At 42.8% G+C, this 13,161-nt stretch overlaps 1 long non-coding RNA gene across 1 annotated transcript; it reads right to left on the bottom strand.

The window, feature by feature from the left end:
* Positions 1-632: 632 nt before the first annotated feature.
* Positions 633-13,128, bottom strand: LOC131382687 (uncharacterized). Its single transcript, XR_009212271.1, has 3 exons — positions 7,983-13,128; positions 2,603-2,911; positions 633-1,504 (listed from the first exon to the last, which is right to left on the bottom strand). It is a non-coding gene; the product is annotated as an uncharacterized LOC131382687 (long non-coding RNA).
* Between the last annotated feature and the right edge of the window lie 33 nt (positions 13,129-13,161).

Below are 13,161 nucleotides of genomic sequence, written 5' to 3'. Positions count from 1 at the left end.
AGACAATTAGATTCATATGTGTCTGTGAAATGGATCCTAGCTTGGGATTCTCCTGCCTCAGCCTCCCAAGTAGCTGGGATTACATGCATGTGACACCACGCCCAGCTAATTATTTGTATTTAGTAGAGACAGGGTTTCACCTTGTTGGTCAGGTTAGTCTCGAACTCCTGACCTCAGTTGATCCACCTGCCTCTGCCTCCCAAAGTGCTGGGATTACAGGCATGCGCCACCATGTCAGGCCTGTTTTTACTTTTTATTTGATCAAGAAATGAGATAAGAAAGAAAAAATAGAGAGAAAGAGAGGAAGAAAGAGAATGGAGGAGAGAGAAGAAATGAAAGAAAGAAAATTGGAAGAGTTGAATCATAGTTCTTTGAGGAGTGGATTTCAGGAGTGAGTCAGAGAAAAGTAAAAAATAAAAGTACACAGAGTTGAACCCAGGGCCTCAAAAATGCAAAACACAAGCTCCTCTATCACTGTCATATAAAGAAAAATCCAAGCTAAAATAAGAAGAGACAATGTCAAAAGAAAGACTATTGCAATAGGAGAGCACTCAGCAATCTAAGTATCTCAAACTCAAACAGAAAACGCTTTTCCTTTCTTTTACTTTTTTTTTTTTTTCTGAGATGGAGTCTTGCTCTGTCACCCAGGCTGGAGTGCAATGGCACGATCTTGGCTCACTGCAGCCTCTGCCTCCTGGGTTCAAGCGATTCTCCTGACTCAGCCTCCTAAGTAGCTGGGATTACAGACGCAACACCACGCCTGGCTAATTTTTGTATTTTTAGTAGAGACGGGGTTTCACCAGGTTGGTCAGGCTGGTCTCTAACTCCTGACCTCGTGATACACTCGCCTTGGCCTCCTAAAGTGCTGGGATTACAGGGGTGATCCCACCATGCCGGCCTAGGCTTTTCTTTTATAGGTAGGGAGGGCTCGGCAAAACTTTAGCAAAACTTTTAAAGGAAATAGGGCAAGCAAGGGGGATAGGACTAGCAGGGTCTGACACCAAGTGTCTCCCTTGTGGTCAGCCAAACAGAATAAGCAGATAAGGGGCAGGGTCTGCTTTTTAGTGCTTACCCAGGCTTGGGCAAGCAGAGTTCAGGAGCCTGCAAGGAGAACAGTAGAAGAACGGAAGCAGTTTAGGGGCCTGACTAAAGTTTTGTTAAAACAAAGCAGAAAATAAGAAATGGTTTCCCCTTGTCCAGCACTTGGTCATCACTAAGCTACATACTTAACTCGTCAGTGAGAGCACTTTGATTTTCTGAAGCTTTGAATCCTTCATGATTTGTTATTCGTGTTAACTGTAAAAGATGGACTTACTACTTTTTTTTCTGCATAGGGCTTGTGATGGAAGAAAAGTAGTAGAAATAAAAATCAGGTAATAGCTGCGTGCAGTTTACATTGCAGTTCTAAGCAGATTAATTGTTAAAGCTTCAGTCTTCTCTTATGAGTAATAAGAATCATGTCTTGATTTGGGGTGTTTCTGATTTCCTTCAGAAATATCTTACCCTAGGAGGCAAGGATATTACAAGTAAGGTTTTCCCTGGCTAAATACTCTGCGGTTTTTTTTGCTCAACAAGATTTGACAAGATTTGTTGGCAAAAACCGACATTGGGAGAGACACAGAGAAACTCATTTAGCATTTTCTTAAGAAGGGTCTCCTTTCCAGGAGCGATGGCTCATGCCTGTAATTCCAGCACTTTGGGAGGCTGAGGTGGGCAGATCACTTGAGGTCAGGAGTTTGAGACCAGCCTGAGCAACATGTCAAAACCCCGTCTCTACTAAAAATACAATTTTAGTATTTTCAGTATTTTAGTACAAATACTAAAAATAAAATTTTTGTATTAGCTGGGCATGGTGGCAGGCGCCTGTTACCCCAGCTACTCAGGAGACTGAGGCAGGAGAATCGCTTGAACCCAGGAGAGATAGGTTGCAGTGAGCCGAGATTGCAACACTGCACTCCATCCTGGGTGACAGAGTAAGACTCCCTCTCAAACAAAACAAAACAAAACAAAACAAAACAAAACAAAACAAAAACAAACAAAGAGATGGTAAATCCAACCCCACCCCTGACATAATGCAACTACAAACCTCACTGGCTTTCCTAGGTGGTTTAAGTTTTTGATTGAGAATAGGCAAGGAACCCCAGGAACAACTCTTCCCCCTCAGCAGGTGCCTGACCCTGGGACCTCCCGAAACTTCTAGAGCAGTGCTTCACAAACTTTAGCATCAGAGTCACTTGAGGGCTTATTTAAACACGGGAGCCTGAGCCCCATACTCAGCAGTTCTGATTCAACAGACCTAAGGTTGGGTCTGAAATTTATTATTCTGCTTGCAGCACCCTAATCCCGCACCCCTTGCTCTCCTGTGCAGTGTCCACTGTGGCTAATATGCCACTGTTTGCCTGGAGAGAACAAATGGATAACAGGAAATTAAAGAAGAAAAAGGATGAAACAAAAAGAAAATACATGGCATGTGTGTATTAACCTTCCTCCAAAAAATGTATCTCAAAACAGTTGTAATCAGATGGATCGAGAAAGAACATGAAATGTTTTGTTTGGTTTTTTCGACCAGAGGAAGTGCCCAACACAACTGTGATCTACTTACCTTTTACTCTGCATGTATTTTCCATTGTGACAAAACCTTTTCCTGTTTTTTTCATGAGGCCTCGGTTTGCTGTAACCAGAAGTTCCCAGGCAATATTGGAGTGACTGAGGAAATACAGGAATATGAATATGAATCAGTCTTATGGAATATCCGTAGGGAATGTTGATCCGTATTGGTTTCTGCTTCTCGCATGTTGAAGGCCTCTAATTCCCCGACAGTCTTCGGCCATCCAGCGTCCTGCCACTCCCATCTCAAGCGACTAGAGAGCCACAGCAGTCCTTGTCTCAGTATTGGATGGCACTTGTGTCCCTGTGCAGGTCGACAGGGAGAGACTGGTGGAGAAATCAGCAGACAGATGCTTTCACTCTGCTCTTTTGCCTAGAAAACAAAAATAACTAAAAAGAAAAAAAGATGCCCATGGGCATTTTTCTCCCTTCTTCGTCTTTGTGTCTCTTTAATCATTGTACAAAATGGAGGGCCTGGCGCGGTGGTTCATGCCTATAATCCTAGCACTTTGGGAGGTAGAGGCGGGTGGATCACGAGGTCAGCAGTTCGAGATCAGCCTGACCAACATGGTGAAACCCCGTCTCTACTAAAAATACAAAAAAATTAGCTGGGCGTGGTGGTGGACGCCTGTAATCCCAGCTGCTTGGCAGGCTGAGGCAGGAGAATCGCTTAAAAATGGAAAGCAGAGGTTGCAGTGAGCCGAGATTGCGCCACTGCACTCTAGCCTGGGCAACGAGAGCAAAACTTCGTCTCAAAAGAAAAAAAAAAAAAAAGGAGCGAACGTAAACCTCCTGTGCACGCTTTTGTTTGGGGTCAAGAGACCCCCGATGTGATCCCGTTCTTCTTTTCCCCTCGTTACTTTGTTGTCTTCCTTCTGCTGTCGCAATCGCCTTATGTGATGTTGAGGCTCACAGCATAGAGGTTGGGGATAGTTCAAGGCAATGCATTGGAGTACATTTTTACTCTCTATAAGTGCAGAAATAGGATAGAAAAATGTGAGGAGGCAGAGAACTGCCAGAGTAAAACAATCACTTGGAGGTGCCGGGGATCAAACCCGAGGCCTCACACATGCAAAGCATCCGCTCTACCACTGAACTACACCTCCTTCCTAAAAGGCCTCTTTGTAATAATTTTCAGGAAGTAACTTTCATTTCCTTAGACTCTCTGTGAGCATGCTGGTAGTACTGGTCAGAACTATAGAGCATGGAGAGCTACTCTGAGCAGGAGATATTTGGAACTAATGGGGGACACAGATTCTTTAGAATATTGTGTAGGACTTGAAATGAAAAAAAGATTAGAAAAGTGTCAGATAATAACCACAAGAACTTTCCATTGTGGCTTCAAGACGTTGAGTTCTTAGGGTCTCCTTCTATTATGCTTGGCAAGAATCAACTTCTGGTTTTTGTTTCTTTTGATTTCTTCCAGATATGACACAAAGCCATTGAAATTCAGCCTTTCCCTGCCTAAAATGCTTCATATTTGTTGTTTACTCAATCAGAATATCAAGGGTAAGATTTGATGGAGGAAAGCCATAATCAGAACAAAACCTGAGAGTGCTGCACTCAGCATTTTTTCATAAGGGTCCCTAGCTGGCATGGTGTCTTACGCCTGTACTCACAGATATTCCAGAGGCTGAGGCACGAGGATTGCTTGAGCTTGGGAGTGGGTGGTTGTAGGGAGCTATGATTGTACTACTACCCTCGAGCCTGGGCAATGTAGTGAGAAAAGCAAGCAAGCAAGCAAGACAAAGTGGGAGTAAGGGAGGGAGGGAGGAAGGGAAAGAGGGAAGGAAGGAAGGAAGGAAGAAGAAAGAGAGAGGGAGGGAGGGAAGGAGGGAAGGAAGGAAAGGAGAGAGAGAGAAAAGGAGACGGGAGGGAATTCATAAGGCATAAATGAAAAACAGCTTTGGGGGTGGAGAGGAGGGTTGAATTATGAGAGTAAGACGAAAGATAAATAGAAACAGGATTGAAGACTAGTTCAGAAAAACAAACATGCTATTGCCAAAGACAAGCAGGTATAGAAAAGGGGAGGTTTTAACAACTTTTCGGAATGGGAGAAAGATTGAAAGATGGAGAATATGAGTTAGTTTGGCTCACACTAAATTTAAAATATCTCTGGGGCATGCTTGTGAAGATATTACACAGAGAACTCAGGCAATTAACTCCGTCTCCAGCCTGGGATTTTTTTTTTTTTTTTTGAGACAGAGTCTTGCTGTCTCCCAGGCTGGAGTGCAATGGTGCTATCTGGGCCCACTGCAGGCTCCACCCCCCGGGTTCACGCCATTCTCATGCCTCAGCCTCCCGAGTAGCTGGGACTACACGTGCCCGCCACCTTGACCAACTAATTTTTTGTATTTTTAGTAGAGATGGGGTTTCATTGTGTTAGCCAGGATGGTCTCGATCTCCTGATCTTGTGATCCGCCCGCCTCGGCCTCCCAAAGTGCTGGGATTACAGGCGTGAGCCACCGCACCTGGCCTCAGCCTGGGATTTGTAAGCATTAATAGTAGGAGACACGTTACATGCAGGTGGATAAAGACTAAAAAGTATACTTTGAGATATGGGAATTACAAACCTATTCGTGATATTTGTTGGCAACAAACAAGTTTGCTCCTAAATAATTCTCGAATCTTGGGACTTATCACGTTGAGACCGGGTTCTTTGAACTATATGAGAAGAAAACCCATTTCCCGGAACCAAATTTCTAGTGACTGTTAACTCTTCCTTATTCTTGTTTGCCCACATATGAGCCTTTGCCAATGTTAATAAAATAACATTGATCCATTTTAAAAATGGCAGATTGCAAGTTGTATGCCAGACTTTTCAGTTGGCTGATGGGATTTCTAGAATAAAAGTAGGAAACACTGAGTAATAGGTTTCACTGAAGGAGAGACTAGAGAAGCGTTACACATAAAACTGATGTGTATTCATGTGTGTTTGTGTCTGCCTGTGTCTGTGTGCGTGTGCATGTAAACGCTGGGGAGGATTATCTTGACTCTTTGATGCCGTAAAAGAAATATTAGGACAGTTTGCAGAAACACTCCTTCATCCTTATGTCATGTCACACCCAGAGAAACCTGGCTGTCTATCAGATTCTTGGGAATTCACAATAAGAAAGTATGCTTTTTTGTTTGCCACATAAAAGGGGGGAATTTAAAATAACTAAATATCCATATCTATCTTCAGACTATCTACCAATATGATTGAAACACTTTTTTTTTTTGCGTATAATCTGTAGCATGAGCTCTTTTAACACAGCATTCTTCTGAGGAATTAAACATTTAATTTTGAAGACAAAACACCCTCATGTCATACATACTCAGTTTTGAAAACCTAAAGATATATAAACTATCTTTTTAAATCTGCACTGTCCAATATGGTTACCATTACCACATTGGCTATTGAATGCTTGAAATTGCCCAGTCTGAGGTAAGATGTGTTGTAAGTATAAAATACATACCAGATTTCAAAGATGAAATGTCAATCTTTAATATAAAATAACTCACATAATTTTAAGATGGATTACTTAAAATAATGTTGTTATACAAGGCGATTTACATATATTATTAAAACTGGACACAAAAGATGGAAACAGTAAACACCAGGGACTACTAGGGAGTAGCCAGGAAGGGGAAAGCCTTGAAAAGCTAACTATTGGATACTATGCTCACTACCTGGGTGATGGGATTAATCCCACCCCAACCCCAGCATCATGTAGTATACCCATGTAACAATCCTGAACATGTGTTCTTTTGACTCTTGGAAGCATGTTAGTCTCACATAGTCAAAAAATAAAACTGACTCAAGTGTGTGTGAAAATACCCTAAAATTCAATACAAATAGAGGCAAATTAAAACTGCATTGTGAAAGAATAACATAACCCCGTTGAAAGAACTGATTTAAGAAAATGCTTTACACAGTTCGTTGTTCTAATTGTAAGTACAAAAAGAAGAGGAAACAAATCTTAAACTCTATGTATGAGGGTTATTTTTTGTACAACTAAGGCTGTAGGAATTCTGAGATTTTATGAGAATTTTAGGATTGGGAAAATGAGTGTGTGAGAGTAAGCAGGCTGTCACTGTAAGAGCAAGAAGGTAAAGAATAGTCCTGTTGGTGTTTATGGGAATTGGAGGCATCAGTAAGAAATTATACATATGTAATTGTATAGGCCAGGCACGGTGGCTCACGCTTATAAACTCAGCACTTTGGGAGGCTGAGAGACGTGTGGATCACTTCAGGTCAGGAATTGAGAACACCCTTGCCAACATGGCGAAACCCCGTCTCTACTAAAAATACAAAAATTATCGGGTATGGTGGCCACACCTGTAGTCCCAGCTATTCGGGAGGCTGAGGTAGGATAATCGCTTGAATTTCGGAGGCGGACGTTGCAGCGAGCCAAGATCCCAACACTGCACTCCAGCCTGGGGTACTGAGACTCTGTCTCAAAAAAAAAAAGTACATTTTCCCTACAGATCTGTCTGCTAACTGGGCCTGGAAGAAATACCTCAGAAACAATGAGCAAGATAACTCTATATTTTGATTTTCAAATACCATTCTCTACTAAAAGGAACCAGAGATACTAATAGAAAGTAGCTACTAGTGTTAACTACAGTGACTCCAGCAGGACTGTGCCAGGGAAACTACAAGATGAACCTAAGATATCTTGTTGTGCCAGAATGATGGGGATGATTTAAAAGAACACAGAAGCGCCGGGGTGGCTCACGCCTGTAATCCCAGCACTTTGGGAGACCTAGGCGGGCGGATCACCTGAGGTTAGGAGTTCCAGACCCGCCTGGCCAATATGGTGAAGCCCCGTCTCTACTAAAAATACAAAGACTGGCCTGGCGTGGTGGCGCATGCCTCTAATCCCAGCTACTTGGGAAGCAGAGGCAAGAAAATCACTTGAACCCGGGAGGCGAAGGTTGCAGTGAGCCGAGATTGCACCACTGCACTCCAGCCTGGACAACAGGGTGAGACCCGTCTCAATAAATAAATAAATATATAATAAAGTCCATGAGAAAAATCATTGTATGTGTGTTTAGGCATAAAGAGAGAGGAGAATCATTGTGGCAAAATATTGGGAATTGCTAAACCTGAGTAACGTGGGTATGGTAGTTCTTTGTATTATTTTTGCAACTTTTCTGTAGGCTTGAAATAATTTCAAACTAAAAAAGTTTTTTAATTCTCCCTTCTCAAATTTCTTTTCCCTCTTCCTTCAAGGACTGTACTCTTCCATCAAGAGTAACATAGATGGATACTAAAACAGAAGGGTCAGTACCGCCTCGGGGGATTTAGATCCAGGTGAGGAGGTGAGAAAGTGGAATTCCCAACTCTTAGAAATGAAGACCCAGGAACATGGGCTGCTGCCCGTCCTTACCCTCGCTGGCGCCTGGGCCAGCACCGTGGTCACAAAACCCAGCATGGATTTCATCTTGGGGATGCTGTGGTTCCAGTTCTGACACTCAAGAAACGACGGACGGAGAGGAGAATGAGGACCACCTGCGAAAAGAGCTCGAGAGGGAAGCAGGGACGTGGTGGGGTGTGCACCTGCCGCAGTGGCAGCAAAGGCAGAGGACAAGTGAAGTGGGCAAGCGCCCGAGGCTGCCAGAGGATCTGGGTGGGCCGGGAGGCTGAGTGCAGCCCCAAAGCCCATCGCTGAGTTTCCTCGGTGTCCACGATAAACGAGAGGGCTCACTCCCAGTAGAAGTGAGCTGAAAACACTTTCCTGCAAGATCTCCCTCATTTTGCTCAAGGCAGTCGCGGTGTTGAGAAAGCGTCACAGCTCCTTTACTGGCTGGAGCACTGGGGAGCACAGCTACCCTTGAGTTTTGGTACAGACGAGTGGTATTTGTGGCTTCGGAGGAAACGACAGAGAAACCGCCTATTTCCAATCCCTACTGTTCGTGAGGGAGTGTTGAACCGGGAAGAGAGACCACCCTCCTGCTGAAGCACCTTTGTTACAGATAGGAAGTGTTCTTTGTCTTTGTTTTAGCTTTTCAGGCTTGGAATACAACTTATGAAAAACAAGAAAGGTAAGGCAGTCCCAGTATATTTTAAACTTCAGATGGTTTTCAGAAGTACTATCTTGTTTTTATGGAAGTCACGGTGTCCAGATTTCAACCTACCTAGCAGAGTGAAGCTCTACGAGTCTAATATCTTGGCTTTCTTCCACACCAGCAGGCCTCTGAAATTCAGGTTTCTTTCTGGACAGTATCACCTACACTTTTGCAGTGGGCTCCTATATTGCCTACATCCAACTCGTGGAAGCATGAACAGTGGGAAAAGCCAAGGTTACCACATAAAAAAAGATCTTTACATGAGACATGTGGAAATAAAGCAGCAGCTGAGGTGTGTGTAGAGGAAGAGACAAACGTGAAAATGTAGAAAGTGGATAGAGATTTTTTTCCAAGGAGGAAGAGGAATTGTCTGCGCACAACAAGGAACACTCTACTTAGTGCTGCAAAGATACTTTTATTACATTTCATGCATACACTAGATTTTAACAACCAGAACATGGTGTAATTGGTGGGGGCTTGAGAGACAGCAGTCACTCCCAACCCTGAGTGTGAGTCCCCACCCTGAAGGTGAAGAGAAAATGATTACAATCTCTGCCATAGGGCTTAGAATCGTCCAAACCTGGGTTTCAAATTGAAAGGCCCAAATAGCTTGAGAGGGCTCCAGGTATTTCAGCTCAAAATAGTCTCCTGGTTCAAGAGAACTCCTGTGAGGTCTTCCACAGGAAAATCAGTCTGTTGTGTGTGACCTGAAATTTACCTAAAATATTGAAGGAGTCAAAGAAATGGTGAATCCAACCCCACCCCTGACGTAAGGTGAATACAAACCTCACTGGCTTTCCTAAGTTTGAGTTTTTGATTGAGAATAGGCAGGGAATCCCAGGAACAACTCTTCCTCCTCAGCAGGTGCCTGACCCTGGGACCTCCCGAAACTTCTAGAGCAGTGCTTTGCAAACTTTAGCATCAGAGTCACTTGAGGGCTTATTCAAAAACGGGAGCCTGAGCCCCATACTCAGCAGTTCTGATTCAACAGACATAAAGTTGGGTCTGAAATTTATTATTCTGCTTGCAGCACCCTAATCCCCCACCCCTTGCTCTCCTGTGCAGTGTCCACTGTGGCTAACATGCCACCGATTGCCTGGAGAGAACCAATGGATAACAGGAAATTTAGGAATAAAAAGTATGAAACAAAAAGAAAATACATGGAATGTGTGTATTACCTTCCTCTGAAAAATGTATCTCAAAACAAACATATGATTGGTCTGGAGGCACACACACAGCCAGTCCTCAGCTAAGCAGGTTTCACTGACAGTATCCCTCCTGGATGCTGGTTATAGATATTTTCACTGGACAAAAGAATCAAGTAAGGGCCCGTCAGCCTCATAGAGTGTATCTATCATGCCAGCCTGATAGGCTGGTGGACTAGGAATGAACACCGTACTCTCTTGCCTCTCAAAGACACTTCAATTCAACAGGAAGTAAGTACAGAAAGAACAGCAGTTTTGAAACCATACACCATTGGAAACCCTAAAAGGTATCTTGAGTGCACAGGATTTCTTGGGAGTTTGTTGTGGGAAGTCAGGGACACCAAACGGAAGGACCAGCTGGAGCTGTGGCAGAGAAACATAAATTGTCAAGATTTTAATATGGACATTTATCAATTCCCAAATAATACTTTCATAATTTATTACACCTGTAACCTCTTAATCCTGTTATCTTCATAAGCTGAGGATGTGCATCACCTCAGGACCACTGTGATAACTGTGTTAACTGTAAAGATTGACTGTAAAACATATGTGTTTAAACAACATGAAATCAGTGCACCTTGATAAAGAACAGAACAACAGCGATTTTTAGGGAAGACAACCATAAGGTCTGACTGCCTGCGGGGTCGGGCAAAAAGAACCATATTTTTCTTCTTGCAGAGAGCCTATAAACAGACGTGCAAGTAGGGAAGATATCGCTAAATTCTTTTCCTAGCAAGGAATATTGATATTAATACTCTGGGAAAGGAATGCATTCCTGGGGGGGAAGTCTATAAACAGCCGTTCTGGGAACGTCTGTTCTATGTGGTTGAGATAAGGACTGAGATATGCCCTTGTCTCCTGCAGTACCCTCAGGCTTACTAGGATTGGGAAACTCCACCCTGTTAAATTTGTGGTCAGACCGGTTCTCTGCTCTCAAACCCTGTTTTCTGTTGTTTAAGATGTTTATCAAGACAATACGTGCACCCCTGAACACAGATCCTTATCAGAAGTTCTGCCTTTTGCCCTTTGTCCTGTTTCCTCAGAAGCATGTGAACTTTGTTATGCTTTTTGCCCTTTGAAGCATGTGATCTTTGTACCTACCTACGCCCTGTTCATACACCCCCTCCCCTTTTGAAATCCTTAATAAAAACTTGCTGGTTTTGAGGCTCAGGTGGGCATCACAGCTGATGGTGGCTCAGCTGTAAAATTCCTCTCTTAGTACTCTTTCTCTTTCTTTCTCAGCTGGCTGACACTTACAGAAAACAGAAAAAACCTATGTTGAAATATTGGGGGTGGGTTCCCCCGATATTTTTTTCATTTATTTTTGATACAGGGTCTCGCTTTGTCGCCCAGGCTGGATAGAGTGTGGTGGTACAATCTCAGCTCACTACAACCTCTGCCTTTCATGCTCAAACCATCTTCCTGCCTCAGCCTCCTGAGTAGCTGAGACTACAGGCATGCATCACCACGCCCAACTATTTTTTGTATTTTTAGTAGAGACGAGGTTTCGCCATGTTGCTCAGGCCAGTCTTGAACTCCTGAGCTGAAGCAATTCTCCCATCTTGGCCTCCCAAAGTGCTGGGATTACGGGTGTGAGCCACTGCGCCTGGCCTAATTTTAATTATTATATATTACATGCATCACTGAAAAATCATTAAAGGTTCTAAGGAAGAATACCTACATGAAATGTTTGCATGAATGTGTAAAAGTAAGGTGAATTTACAACTGTTAAGCTATTTTTGTTAGTGTCATCTAACATTTTAGATAATGATTTTCCCTTTCACTAAAATCACTTTCACTTCTGTATGACTACATAATTCTGATTTTTCCAGGTTATAAATGTCTTGATTTCCATTTAGTTAAATATGCTTTATCCTTTTATGATTCAACCCACTCCTCCATTCTGAAAATAATTTGGTAATTAGCAATACACTTTCCCCACAGTTTCAGGAATTTGTCTCTTCCATTTCCCATCGCTGATACTGTACCCCTCTTCTCCTCTTGCTTTCTTTCCCTATTTGATTTCTGAAACACCCGTCTCCACTCACCAAAAATATCTGTATAGTTTTCCTCCTTTCCATTGTCTTCCTTGGTTTACCTGGAGTAAGTCTCTTAATTAGCAAAAACTTCTTTGAACTTGCCTCTTTCTTAGAAGAAAACACTATTCCTTTGACCTGCAAAATTTCAATTACTTGGGATTTACAGACATCTATCTGCAATACTGGTATTGTATTTCCAAGTATTTATTAAATATCCACTAGATGCCTTCGTCATAAAGACATGAGCTAAATTAAATATACATCTTTTTAATAATATATAACTTTAGAATTTTTAGGCATAAAAGTCTTGCTGGTCTGCTGTATTAATTCTTCCTGCAGGCATGGTCAGTTTGCTCTGGAATGCTTACACTAGGGAGGCCCCTCACTAGCTGCCAGGCTGTGAACTTTTGAATATTCAAAGTAGCCTCTGGGCCGGGTGGGCGTGGTAGCTCATGCCTGTAATCCCAGTACTGTGGGAGGCCAAGGCAGGCGGCTCACTTGAGGTCAGGAGTTTGAGACCAGCCTGGCCAACATGGTGAAATCTCATCTCTTCTAAAAATACAAAAATTAGCCAGGTGTGGTGGTGCACGCCTGTAATCCCAGCTACTCGGGAGGCTGAGGCAAGAGAATTGCTTGAACCCGGGAGGTGGAGGTTGCAGTGAGCCAAAATCATGCCACTGCACTCCAGCCTGGGAAACAGAGCGAGACTCCTCCTCAATAAAGTAGCCTCTGGCTCAGTAACTAGATTTCCCCTCTACGGCGTTTTAGGTATGTAGGCAACTATTGATTGTATACTTTTAAAATACACAAGTTATAGAAAACCACCGTGTGAAGCACTGGGGAAGTACCATAGAAGATTTAAAAACAAGAGGAATGCAATGGCAATTAGGATTTATTAAACATTCTTTACTTATATACTGTCATAGCAGATTATATTCTTAATAGCTATTCTTTTGAAGTTACACCTTAAGAATGGAAGAGGAAGAGAATAGTTCATAATAGAGCCTGAAGTTGTATTCTCAAAACCCAAAGGATGACCTTCTCAAGCATTTGCTCTTCTCTACTAAGTGAGGCCTGGTAACCCCAACTGCTGAATCAATCCTATCATGTAGTTCCTACCAAAAACACCTGCTCCTTTTAAAATAAAGATCAATTACATGCCAATTTCTTTAATTTCAAAGTTCACTCTCATCTCTACTGTATTTCTTAAGGTAGCAGTTTGACTCTCTTAAAATTTCCCCCTCACTTCTCACTTG

This window comes from Hylobates moloch, unplaced genomic scaffold (assembly GCF_009828535.3).
Source record: "Hylobates moloch isolate HMO894 unplaced genomic scaffold, HMol_V3 SCAFFOLD_1166, whole genome shotgun sequence".
NCBI lineage: Eukaryota > Metazoa > Chordata > Mammalia > Primates > Hylobatidae > Hylobates > Hylobates moloch.
The sequence above is the reverse complement of the archived record's forward strand: the minus strand, read 5'-3'. Positions and strand labels throughout refer to the sequence as shown.